Source organism: Takifugu rubripes, chromosome 15, assembly GCF_901000725.2.
Source record: "Takifugu rubripes chromosome 15, fTakRub1.2, whole genome shotgun sequence".
Lineage (NCBI taxonomy): Eukaryota > Metazoa > Chordata > Actinopteri > Tetraodontiformes > Tetraodontidae > Takifugu > Takifugu rubripes.
Window position 1 is genome coordinate 11,816,106 of NC_042299.1, and position 14,007 is coordinate 11,830,112.

Consider the following 14,007-nt stretch of genomic DNA (forward strand, 5'->3'; position numbering starts at 1 on the left):
CTCTAATGCATCTGTCCTGGCTGGAAGTTCTTAATTACTGGCTTCAGAGATCACCGGCAGGCAAAAAAAAGGGACTCTCTCTCTTCTATCTTCTCTAAAGCTGGCGGCCACGTCTGCTGGTCAAATTAATGATTTGGCTCACGCATGAAAACGAATCAGGCTTACCCGAAGGGTTTACTGACCTGTCAGCTGGAATAATGAGGGGAGCATCGCACATCGCTAATGAGAACAGTAAACAGTCAATTGTTCTATGGAATTGCCAGGAGATAAAAGTGCTGCAGCCTGGATGGAGCGTAATACAGCCCTAACAAGATAGAGGAGGCCAGGTTAAGGCTGCTGCCCAAAAGCAAATTACATCGCGTGGGGGGGGGGTACATCCAGAACAGTCCGCCGAATCATTGATGCCATTAGTGGTGGTTTAAGGCTGATGGGGTTGAAGAACCTCACCAACCATCCAGCTAAGGTTTGATACAAACAGATGTCTCGGTTTTCTAAACTCGCAGGATATCAAACAGCTTTTTGGAAACAAATGTGAATGAAATATAGAATAAACAAGAAGTTAGCCACCGGGAAATGAAGCCCGTTCCTGGCATGGGTGGGTGGGTGGGTGGAGATTAACGGGACGTGACCGCTATAGCATCCAGGTCGTTTCAGAAAACTCCCTCAAATATCCGGCAGTTTAGCGCGATTAACTTCAGAAGTCACCGTGGAGTCCTGGTTGTTTGATCTTAGATGATTTAAACATGTCCCCCTGCCTCTTCGCTGGTGTCAGCCGCTGCTGCAGGAATTCTAATTTCTCTCCTCTCCCCATATGTGAGCACATTATGCCTTGAATGAGTGATTTCATATTTGGCAAAAGGGTTCTTGGTGATTTGTTGTTCTTATTTTGTGTTTTTTAAGCTAACTGGAAGATTTAAGATGAAGACAGAAGCCTAGCCGACACCCTTCCTTCATTTTCGACTCCAGCTGTGAACAAGAGCTCGGTTCCGTCTCAACAACATGATCCCTCACTGCCTGAATGGGCCTAAACTGAGACAGACTGCTCTAGTTGGGACTGACTGGAATCATTTGGATTTGACACATGACTCCACAGACTCCCAGTGCAATGATGAGTTCAGGGTTTTCGGTCAGGCCCACCACCTAGCTTGATAACATTTGCTAAATTCCAAATTGAATGAGCGAACGAGCCTTGAATACGATCAGACGATGTCACAATCGCTACCGTTAGCTTTCAAGTCGTGTCCGTGACCCAGATGGAGAAACCGTCATGACGCATATCTTAAAGTCATGTCACTAATTTTACAGCGCTGGATCCTCCGCAGGCTACAGCTACAGTACGATGTTTGCATGACTAATCAATGCGGAGAGATTCTACTAAAAATACTGCGTTAATGCAAAGTCGGGTTTAGACGTCAGGATAATTGGTCCAAGATTTGATGTTTGTCATCTCATGGCTGCTCAGGATGGTTTATCCACCCAGATTATCTTCGTCAGTGGTATCAAGATCTCAACATCCCCAGTCTGTTACATAAAACCACGCGTCCACTCTGATTTGTCTCAACGTTCCGACATGCTTGATTTCTAGGATCTCAAATCTTAATGATTACATCATCAACGCAGGAAATGGTATTCTTTTAATGCCTAATTCATTACCTTTTAGCTTGATGTAGCTTCCGAGAATATAAAATCTCATAAACAGATGCCAGCTTTACTTAGCCTTTGTCATAGGAGCCATTGTTGCTGACTGTGAGTATTATTCCAGTGTGCAACACTATTAAACCTTCACAGTCGACCAACTTGTGCTTCGCCGGGAGATGCAACATTTGTTAATTAGACGGTAATTAGCGCGGTATCCTCGGCCCGCCAATTTAAGTTTGTCTCAAGGTTTCCGTTTCGGATGAGCTGGGTTAGCTTGGTAGAGTTGTGTTGGAAAAACAGCGAAGCACACTGTAAAAAAAATAGCGCAATGTCATAAATGCTGTACTCTTTTTACAGTGAGATCCTTTCCAATTATTTTGTACGGTTGGATCTAAAAAAGGGAGTATCCTCCATGGTGCTGCCATATTTGTTGAACCTTCCTCATCTGTTTATAAATCGTCTTTACTGGTTCGGGAAAAAAAAAAAAAACAGAAAGATGCTGAAAGTGTTTTTTCAGCAGCGTGACAATGCAATTTTGCCGCGTCATGTTCGATATTTACCGCCGTTTCTGAGATAGCGCGGTAATAACCGCACAGATCAGGTGCACCTGTCATTTTCGCAGAGCAGCTACAACCAAAGCAAACAATCGGCATCAACACATCTGTAGATGTTTTCCGGCAAACGGGAGGCAGCTAATTAGCTTTCTGTGAAGTAGCACTGAATGCTGTGGAGGAAAATTGAGAGCAATCAAATAAAACGATCTGAGGGAAAAAAAAGGGAGGGGTTAAAGTACAAAGCCTTGTCAGATGGAGAAGCATCTTAATTGTGAATACTTAACGTGGTATATTTACAACGCAGGAGAAACACCTGGATTAAACATTTATGTTCCATTAGATGGAAACTGTTGCTAGTTCAAAGGTTTACAAGGAGGAATAAATAGCCTTTTAAACTATTGAACAGTCTAAATGTTGGGAATTCAGCCAGGAACAGGTATGCAGAGGGGAATTGTAGGTGACCACTACATGCAAACCGTGTTCCTTTTTTGGGAGGGGGGCTGTTTTTGTGTCATTTGCATTTGCAAAGCAGCCAAATTTGTTTCCCAATGACTTCCACAAGGCAGAGATGTGGTTGCTGTGATGCTATGTGGTGATTAAACGGCCCTGTTTCGGAGCTGCCTAATTCTGCCTGTGGTGGGTGTATTTCTTGGTGCAGAAATGATGAGAATGTTGGAGTTGAATTTCAACACCGTGACAACCAATACTGAAGCAGCATTTCTAAATATTCCTTCAATAATACTAATTCCAGCACCAGATCAAACCATTGAACCGTTAAGGGGCCTAAAACAAACAAACATCCCCCGTCAGGAACATCTTACGTCCCTTTCCTGCTGGATGGAGGATAAAGCTTTCCTGATTGCGTTGCAGTACTTGCACTTTCACGCCAGGAGTTGCTGGTTTGGCTGGAGAAATGATGACTGCATCCGTGCGGCCAGGATGCATTTCTGATTGCTTTTGGGCTGCGTGGATGCTGGCGCACTGCTGCCTTCTACGGCCATTTCTTTAAAATGCTGAGAGAGAGCGAGAGAAGAGATCGCATTACAATTCCTCGTGGCAGTATCATTACCCTCGGTGGGTTCATTCTCTCACTTAATGCCCCTCCACCCTCCCTGTTTGTATCAGATGCACCAGTGAAAATATATATTGTGAAACGCTTTTCTCGTTTTTGGTACATGACCTTATTTTGGAAACTTGACTTGAGAAGAAATGTCCAATTTTTGCTGACAATTATCACATATGTGCTGCAAATCCTTCATAAATATACTGATGAGTCAAAGGGCAGTAAAAATGTGCTCTGAGGGACTAAATTGTAATTGTTTGTGTTGTGATATAGCCAGGCGACAATATAGATTTTGATCCACGGAAAAACTTGCAAGCGTGGCTGCGTTGAGGAAGCATATGATGTGAGATGCTGTGAGATGCTGAAAGAAAGCTCCTCATTTTGTCTTTCCTTAAGAGACCCGTCCTGTTAGGCAAACCTTGCTGCTCTTTCATGCCTCGCTCATATCACCATGGCAACACACCAGCCCCTGCAAGCGTCTGCCAAATTGACAGTGTAAAACAGAGCGCACACATCCACCCATTCATCCAAGCCCGTCTCTTTCTTCAGCACAGAGACGCGGCTATGTAGTTAATTAGCTTATATGTACGGTTCATACTGATCATTCATCTGCCATAAATTGGTGTCTGTTCGGGTCCAATGCGCCACGATTTAACACGAGTAAATTGCAATAGGTGTGTTGGACTGAAAGCCTCCAAGGTTCTGAGTCAGGCGTAGGAGCAGGATCACATGTGTAGGAGGACTTAACAGACCCCAACCTGCGGGGCATACAGACGTTTTCAACGATGAGAGAAGGCTGTTAGGAAGCTGGAGATGACACATACTGTGGCAGCCAAGCAGCGCCTCTATCCGATATTGGTAAAAGCATCAGTACACATTTACAAGGAAAATAAGGGAAAAAACGCGGCAGCTTTTAAGGCAAAACGTCTACTTTTGGAAGTTTTCGCATCGACGGGAAGGTAATCAGAAGGTTAATTTGGATAATTGACATGTTAACAAGGAAAATGAAGGGGGGGGGGAGGCAGCAAACGTGCATGTCTGATGAGGCAGAATTAGATGGAATTCATCAAGGATCAAATAAGGAGCAAGATCTAAAAAAAAGAGGAAGTGACAGCCTGCAGCCCGTAAGGTCTTCTGAATATCGCGTCCCAAAGGACCGGAGAACGCCTGAGTGCTCTGAAGCTGCCCATGATGCATTTGTCAGCCTCAACGCGTTTATCGTCGCAGGAAATCTCATTGTCATCGCAGCAAAAATACATCACAGCACAGGCCCGAGTCAAGCGGAAAAGGGAAAATAATGACAGTTTGTCAGCTCGAGTATTAAACATCGCATACAATAAGAGCAGCAACACACAAAGGCATCAGGAAGGATAACCCGAACCCTCCACCCTGTTCGCTGCCTCGCTCTTTACCAGGTCGTTCGGATCCTCCCGACTTATTAGCATTTAACAGGTTCTGATGGGCATTACTGGATGCAAACATAAATGTTTAGTCAGCTACATGTTCACGTTTTGTTGGGAACGTAAAACATCACAGCAGCATTTGGAAACATCCCGTGTTGCAGGAGCAAACAGCTGCACGCGTGTGGACGTGGCCGTAAATGTTGGGTGGGGGCCCTGCTGTGCCAAAGATTGGAATGATCTTTGCTCATTAATGGTCCCTGGTGCATGCTAATTAGCATGTAATAGGACACCAAATCCTGCACAGGAGGCTTGTTATTTAAGGATAAAGCTCATCTCTCATTTGAATGCATTTTTCATAAGCAGCTCTAATTAACTTTCATTAGCATTATTAATTAAACATGAAAAGCTTCTCATTTCCTCTGTATCTTGGCATCTACTTCAAAACAGAGTGACAGTCCTGGTGATAATGGCGTCTCCATCATGATATCTGAGTTCTGTAGGAAACAGCAGCGTTCTGTCCTACTGACCTAAATGAGCTCGGACCTGCGTCCGCTGTGACCCTGGAGAGTGGACCGGAGCGTTAAAAGAACCCATTGGAATGTACCAAACCAGACGTTTAGGACTCCGCTGCTCGATTACCGTCTGCTGCTCTCGGAAATGTTAATCCCTGAAGCTCCCCTTGAATAGCCCTGAAATGGTCCATCTCTCACAGGCCACCCACAGAACCTTTTCAACGAGAGCCACTTGAAACCTGCCTTCTGTAATTCACTTTCTCTATCTTGGACTCATCTGTGCGGCGCGGTGAAAGCACAGGTCACTAAGGTTCATATTATATTGAAGCATTATCCAAATCCAACTTTGCCAGAGGCGGCGGGGGCGGGGGTGGGGTTGCTGTGCCGCCACGTCTCCACCCCCCCCCATGCTCCTGGCGTCGGCTGCGTCCCTTCACTAATTCATGGGCGGAGGGGGTTTTTTGGGATGAATATGCACGTGCAACATGCATCTTTGAGAAGAAGTGGAGCTGCGGTGCGAACACAAGTGGAGCGACGGCAGAATTTCCAGGGGTGAAATAGCAAACCTGCAACGGCAGATGTTCAGAAAGCCCGTTTAATGGTGGATCCACAGGGCTGAAATCTATACCAGGAAGGGTTCAGGAAAAATTCTGAACTTGATTTCAGCAAAAATCAAATAAAAGTACAAAGAGAGGCACCTTCAGATACTTCTGTGTTCTGTCTGTGTCGCCATGGCAAATGTACAGGTGACTCCTGGCATTTGTTACAGTATGGGGGCATCTTTTTCATCCTGTCGGGGTGTTTGAGGCACTAAATACATTCTCTCACTGGACCTGCACATTTCTGTGTGCACGTAGAACCTAATGTTCAGTTGGCTTACTTGGAAATGGTTTAAATACAGGTTTTCTGAATTCCATATAAGAAAAAAACAGCATTTGGTCCATCAGACAGAGACAAAAGTCTTATTCTGACAGCTGCCAACTATTATAATTCACTGATTTATGACTATAATCATCCATCCATCCCTTTTCTGAGATACTGGCGTTGAGCCCAGCGGTCACCTGTCACATGGGAGCAACACAGCCTGGACACACACACACACACACAAACACTGGTGACTTCCGTCTTTGATCCGGGTAATTTGCATGTTGAAACCAGTGTTCAGAAACAACAATACTCCCATGGAGGACAGGGAGACCATGCAAATGCAGCGAAGCCGGAATGCCAAACAGATCGGGATGATTGGATATCGGAGCCTGTTTATTTATGAAGTTTATTACCCACCATCTTTGTCACCAGTGTCGAACTAGACGTTAAGATCTAATTCAATGTGCTTATTGTAGCAAACACGTTAAGAGGATCGCTCGCATGCTGTTGCTTTTCTCGGTCGTGATCTATTAGAGCAAATCCAGTCCTCGAGGGCCGTATTCAAGCCAGACTTTCTGTCCTACAGGTAAACACTTTCACCCGGGGTTCCATTTACCTTGGTGAAGGCATTTCCTGCCTGGTAGGATGTAAATCCCGGCTTGAATTCAACCCCCGAGGACTGGATGTGACCTCCTCTGATGGGCAAGTCCAATCCATGAAGGCTGGATTCCAGCCAGGTTTTGCATCCTACCAGGGAGAAACCGCTTTCACCAAGGTAAATGGAACCCCAGGTGAACGTGTTTTACCTGTAGGAAAGTCTGGCTTGGATACGGCCCTCGAGGACTGGATTTGCCCACCCCTGTTAGAAGATCCAGCTGTGTTAAACAAAGATTTGCAGCAAATACAATATGATGTGTTTTTCTCTGTCCAGTGAAGTTGGTGTGGACAGTTTTTATTGTTTCAGTCATCAAAAGCCTCCTCTCTTTTTTTTCCCCCCTGATTTGAGGTTTGGGATGCCCGTACAAACAGAGGTTGGTCTGTGATATGCAAATTAATTTGTCAGCGATTTCGCTCGAGTGAGCCATCTGCTTCCTTGTTCTGCCTAATCATTTTCAAAATTGCTCGCAGTGATCGTGGCGCAGACACATCTCCAACACACGGTTGTAGGATTAACCAGTGATTCTGATCTGGATTGTTTCCATTTAAAACTTGAAACATGATATTCTCGGGCTCAGCTGACCCCCGTTGCGACCCTTGGTGGAACCTGGTTGTAAAAAAAACAAGCCCAAAGCAGACAGGGTCCGGAGGAACCGCCGATGGTCGTTGCTTCGTCTCTATTCATCAAGAAGACAAGAACGGGACCAAGTGTTAATCTTAAACCATCCATTATTCAGCACATTCTTACATTTATTACCTCCAGAATTACAAATGGAAACACACAACTCCGAGTCTCATCACGTGTCAGGAATCAATCATGAGAGGCGTTAATGATAAGAATCACATGTCCTATGGAGGATGCTTCAATCACAGCACAGGAGAGTTGGTGATGATCAATAATAAGGCAACCAATGATGATCACAATTGTCGAGCTGCTGCTTCCTCCCATCCAGTGGAGCCGACCACAGCGAACAAATGTCTGCAAAAAGCCTTTCACAAACCTCTGTGTACTCACATATGTTTGTTTGGAACGCCATCCTATATTATTTTAATGCCTATTTCCCCCCATTAATCTCTACTCATGTTTCATTGAACGAGTCAGTTGGTGGTCAGAGTTGTGTGTGTACACTTTCCTTTGAATGCTTCTCTGCTCTATTTCCACAGCTCTCTTCCAGTGGGCTGCTGATCCCTGCACCCCCCCACCCTTCCTTGGCCTTTTACTGCCCGTGTTTTGAGTCGGACGTGTGATAAACCACAGTGGTTTACGTTTGCATTCAATGCAAAGTGGAAATGAGCTGGACAGAGCGGCGACCTCATCCCTTTTAATGTGACGTGCTGCAGTTGTTCGGGCTGAAATTTTTGTTTTCATTTTCTAATTACCTTTTCTTTTTTTCCCCCAACATAATCCGATAATGACTTTCTTTTTAAATGAAATTGAAGGACATCCTGCTGTAATTCAGGTTTAGAAAGACTTTCTGCAATAAAGTTTAAAGGCTTAAATAACAGAAAAGAGAAATTCATTTCCCTTCTTTTATGTCTGACCTTAAGTATCCAAGCGAAAGCTTGTCATCCTTTAGCAGTGATCAGCAGCATTATAGCTCCATATTCAGGCTTAAACACTGCCTTTATACGTTAAATGCATGGCCTACTTGACCTCCTGCAAGGGTAAGGTTGGCTGGTTTCTGCAATACAATGATGATGGAGAAAATGCCCGAAGAAGGCTTGGAGAGAGATTAGTCCTTCAAACAAACCTGGTTAAAGCATGAGGCGGCAGTTTCCATCCTGCGTGATCTCAAGTGACTCCGTGCTATTTCTCATAGATAACAGAATGCCTCAGCCGACATTAGTGGAACTTGTAATTTGAATATAGAAACTGTCGAGTCAAAGAGGGAAATAAAAGTTATTTGTAGAGTGGCTTCCCAGTCCTTCGTATGAAGCCAGCTTACATCTTAAAATTCCCCCGAATCACTGAATAGAAGCTCATTCACTTGAAATGACTACTTTATGCATTTTTAATTTTTGTATTTCACACCATGCTGTCAAGTATTCCTGTTTTTAAAAAAAAAGAAAAAAAAAAAAGAAATACTCTAGCATATAAAATGCAAGAATTCCCAGCGGTGTGTCTAATTAAAATTTGGAGGCCAGCTGTTTTGCCTTCCCTTTCCCCACAGTGTGCTGTTGGCAGCCTCCAGCCTCTGTATTTTTCACGAAGCTATTTGGATGCAGAAAAAAAAGCGAAAACAGAAAGAAAGAGAGCGAGCGAGAGAGAAAGAGACAGAATTCTTTCATTCCCAGCCAGCGGATATTCTTGTATGCATGTGATCCCCCGAATGTTGTTGTTTTTGTTTTTTTAATTCTTTTAAAATGGCCTAAATTCTCTGGTTTTATTTCTTTCTGTGGTCAGCTGGTTTCATGCCCACGCCCATCCATCTCAGCTCCCGCGGGACACCCGATAATAATTGTGGTAAATATTATAGTCATAAGTGACAGGAGAGTACAACAAAGCTTCTGTTCACTGAGCTCTGTGATTAAGGAACTGACGGAGCTTTAACACAACATCTCTTGAGCTTTTGCGAAACGTACGGGAGTGCCACACTAATTGCAGTGGCGTTATCAGCCTCATAGTCCTTCATAATCTTCACAGAGCTGCTGAACTGCACATTTGTTTTTTTTTAATATAGGTTATTCAATTAAATTAGTGTGCTCAAGTAAAATCTGTCACATAAATGACATCCTTCTAAATAGTCTGCTTAATGTGTCTAAAATGATGTGTGCAGCAGCCCTGTAAGCGTTGAGTTGCTTCATGAAGCTAATTTGAGCTTAAACCCATGTTCGATGGAATCAAATGTTGGCTTGCTTTGTCTCCCACCATTTTATTTTATTGCATTTGATCTGGTGGTGCACGTGATTGGGATTTAAAGAGTCCGATCCTCCACCTCCTCATCATTAAGGAATAATGTAAGTAATCATTGTTAAAAAAAGGTTGCTGGAAATTAAACTACTTGCTCTGTGAAAGAAATTCAGCCCTGGCTGACTGAGCATGAATATATCGACCTTTGCTGGAGATGTGTTTTCAATTCATACCAAGCAAAGATTTAAAAAAAAAACTGCAGACATCAATGTCCTGGACTTTATCTTCAGAACAAAATGCAATAAGTTCTTAAGTTCTCTTTAAGTGAGCTCAGTCAAGACACGAATCAAAGCAAAAACTCCTGAGAGAAAAACATCCCAAAGTATCTTCACTTTTTGGTTTTTTAACAACATTCTAAAAAAATAATGTTGACAAAATCACCATCATACATGTTCTGATCAGCGCATCGCTACAGTAGCGTGGTGCTAATGCTAACCAAGTGTTTCTTCGGTTTGGGTCTCACCAAAAGCCGAGCTGGGTCCGAAATTTCACACTCGCTCACTATTCTGCTCTCACTATATAGGGAGCAGGTTGGAGCGCTGCCTGGTTCAAAACCTGCTTTCTTATTTAGGCCTTCACATTGAGCGCTCCAAGAAGGGTACGGTGATCCTCACATTCTGACACCTCTACAAACTAGTGTACGCCCTAGTTAGTGCACTATAAAGGGAATAGGGGGTTAGTTCATACACAGGTTCTTTTAAAACAAGAATTGATGGTGATGCTGATTTGTTGACCTGACCCCCTCTTATGTCGTATGTAGCTCCTGAAAAAGTTGTTCCTTTGACTGGAAATCTTAAAACCCAACATTAAAGCACGAGGAAAAGGCAAAGGGGGGAAATCTGATTCAAGGACTTAACACCACTAAGACCTGAAACACGTCTTCAATAAATGAGTTATGAACTTGCCTTTTCAACCAGGTCACAGCAAATTCTTCAAAACCTGACCAAGACCGGCCGGCGGAGGGAAGAGAGAATGTGGGATAAATAATCCCACTGAAGATGTGAGCAGGAAGGAGAGCAGCTGAGCCAGTTAGAGACAGGAGGGAGCAGACGGGTTAACGCCGGAGCATTAATCAAGACTGGCGCCTTGGAAAACATCGGCTACCAAAGCTAAGCGTGTTTCATGAGTGCAACTTAACACACAAAGCAATCCGATGCTGCAGAAGCGGTTCAAGGGCAGACGGGAGCTTTTAAAAACCGGTCTTTGCCTGTAAAGTCTTTGAATGAAGCTGCGTGGGCGGGCGGGCGGCCCTCATCAGGTCGCTTCTGTTCCCTCAGTGTCCACAATGAGAGAACGCTCAGATGTGACACTCTAACACACCTCTGAGGTTCTGCAGGGTGAGTGTGGCACAAAAAGACTCTTGTCTCATATTTATAAACACCCAGTCCCTCAACTGTAATCATTTGAAAATGATAAAAAGAAAAAGAAAAAGAGGGAAAAAGTGATTTCCGGCTGAAGGCTTTGCCTAAATTCTCTCTGGGGCAGAATCTGATCCTGAACATTAATAAACTCCTGGAAATGAGAAGCCGTTTTTTTGCTTCCAGCATTTGATAATGAAATTACATTCTGGTCATGTTATCCCTCTTCTATTCACTTTCACTTTGTGACCCCCGTCATTTTAATTATGAGTCTGGCTGCGTGGACCTTCTGCCCATCAAATATTTCTCCAATATTTCGGATTTATGGACTAATACGGCTGAAAATATGAGAGAATGCAACATTCGCTCACCTGCCTCCAACAAAAAGGAACGTTGGAGGCTTTTAAGGAAACAAAGGTCAGTCTCCATCAGTGGTGTCTCCTTGGTTTGAGGTAGCCAATCAGAATCAAGGCAGGTGGACGAAAGCGTGTCCAAAGCTGACGAGGACCCTGTCATTGATCACAATTACATTAACCAGATGGCAGAAATCGAATTTGAACCCTTCCCGCTGCTATTAAGGGGCCTCTGTAATCAGCAGAATGGTTTGGCTCAAAGCGCCACAATTGGAATAAATATATGAATAAAACTTTGGAAAATAAGACAACACAGCATCCACAATGTAATTAGGCAGCCAGCTCTCGGCTCTAACCGTAGAATTTAGATGAACGTCTGCCATTTGCTAATCCAATTAATTCTATAGGATTCATTGAGGACTTTGTTCATGATTTAATCTTTTTAAAATGGCAGAATGTTGGGTAGCTTCATTTATCTGTTCGGTTGGAGGCTGAAGGCTTGCACGCGCGGCTACGTGGCTGCCGTATACTTCCTGTATCGCTGCTCCCAGAGGCGGCAAACAGAAATAATTTGAAAAAAGCGAGAAACACAAACTAATTTAGCTTCCGGCGTGGCTGCCCCGCTACCCTCCCTAACCCCAAATGGTGGGGAACCTCCCAGTGCTGTGTATTATGAGCACAAACACACCGAGTATTAGCCGCTGAGACGTGTTTACATGACAGTAACAGGATTACTCACCCCGACAGTGGGAGACACTCATCGCACTGGCTAACGTGTTCCAACGATAATCCGGCGCGTTCACCGACGGCACAGGACTCCCTGATGATAAAACACCTTGTTTTCACAAATTCGGGTCGTCTCTGCAACTTGGAGGAGTCCTGCACATCCCGGCATCTCTGCGCTGCTCGCCGTGCCACGCGAGCCGGCTCTGTTAATTAACCAAACCACATGAGGCCAAACACAAGCCCGAATGCTTCCTCTTGTTTTGATTTAAAGCCGTTGTATAATTGCGCAACGAAGAACGTGGGCTGAAAGCAGATGTGATGAACCTGTAACTGGGAATAAAGGAAGAGACGTCACACCGGGCAGGAAGTGTGCTGCTCCGTTCCCCACCTTATTATCCGCCATTTCTCAGCATTCAGTTCCTGTTTTACCATAAACCTATGAAGCCGGAGCACGAGCGGAAGCCATAACCAGATTGGCAGCTGCTGGTTGAATTATTAATAGGTAAATCGTCCGGCCTTTGTAAGTGCCAGGCGGAAACACACGTGCGCGCGCCATGTCAGGGAGTGAGAGTGAGCTCTTCATACGCCGCTGACAGCTTTATAAATACACCGCTTTGAAAGCTGCTCAGTTCTTCCTGAAAGCGCAAGTGTCAGAGAATGAGCTTTTAATCTTTTTTGTGACCTAATGATACCATACAGTATAAATAAAACATCTGTCTATATGCATGCATTATGCACCAACAAGGGGGGGGAATAAAGGGACTAAAGAGGAATCTCTCCATGCAGGCGCTCCTCAGTCGCTCTCCTGATCAAACCCGCTACTATCAAGTCCAGGACCGGGTTGCGTTTTGACTTGTCACAGCAGGAAAACAGGGGGCGAGGGCTCAGTTCTATTAAGTGTTCCAGTAATGTGGAGCCAGTAAACAGCGCAGCCGCTCTTCCTCTAAATGGAATGCAGCAGCCATCAATACACCTGCAGCTTTCCCGCCACGATATGTCAGCGCGGCTGCTGCGCAAGCCGGCCTATTAACGCCAAGATGATGAAGAGACGTCCATCCTCCAGATTCAACTGGTGCTCCACTGCCAGGGCGTCACGATCTCCTAGATGGGCGCAGCAGCGTCGGACCGGGTCACGTTGGAGCGCATCTCAAAACACTGGATCAGCTGAATTATTCAACGCAAGAAAAGTCTTTTTTGTTTCCAATGAAATGCTAAATTAGCATCTGCAGTTTGGCAGAAGCCAGATGGACTTTAATCAACAGCACATAAATTTTAGCTAATTATTGTCAAGTGGCTGTTTTAATTATTTATACCTTTTTTTCTTCTTTCTTTAAGAAAACAAAAGATAATTATTATAAACTGCCGGCCCAGTTCTCTTTAATAAACATCCGACTCCAAAACTATTTAATGCCCTCTCTTGCACTAGTCTTACACATTTATTTGTTTTACCTGTACTGTGTTACAGAATAAGCCATTTTGTCTCAAATAATGTGACATATATAAGAAAATGCTGACTTCCTGTTATTAACTGTAATGTGTTCCATTACCCATCCCAGTAAAGGCTGTTTCTGGGTGAGTTACTGCTGCCGTCGTGACCACATTCTGAGCTCTGTAAACTCTTTTATACCCACTAATGAAGACGCGCGGCTAACGCTCATCACCGGCCCCCTTCATGTAAACATCAGTCGGCTGAGGAATCTAATAAATACTTTAAATGGTCATTTTAAACTGCATCAAGAGTTGGCTGTATTAGATGGAAAGATGCATCTGTTGAACAGATACTTTAGTTGAGTCTAGCCTAGTTTTGGATGTTTTTGACTACGTTCAAGGGAAAAAAACTCACTCATCTTCGTAACATTTAACATTGATTCCAGCAGCTAATTTGATCACGTTGCTACAGAACTGAAGGATTGAAACTGTTTTTGCTAGTGTTTTCTCCTCCCCCTCTCCTTCTGTTCCTTGTCT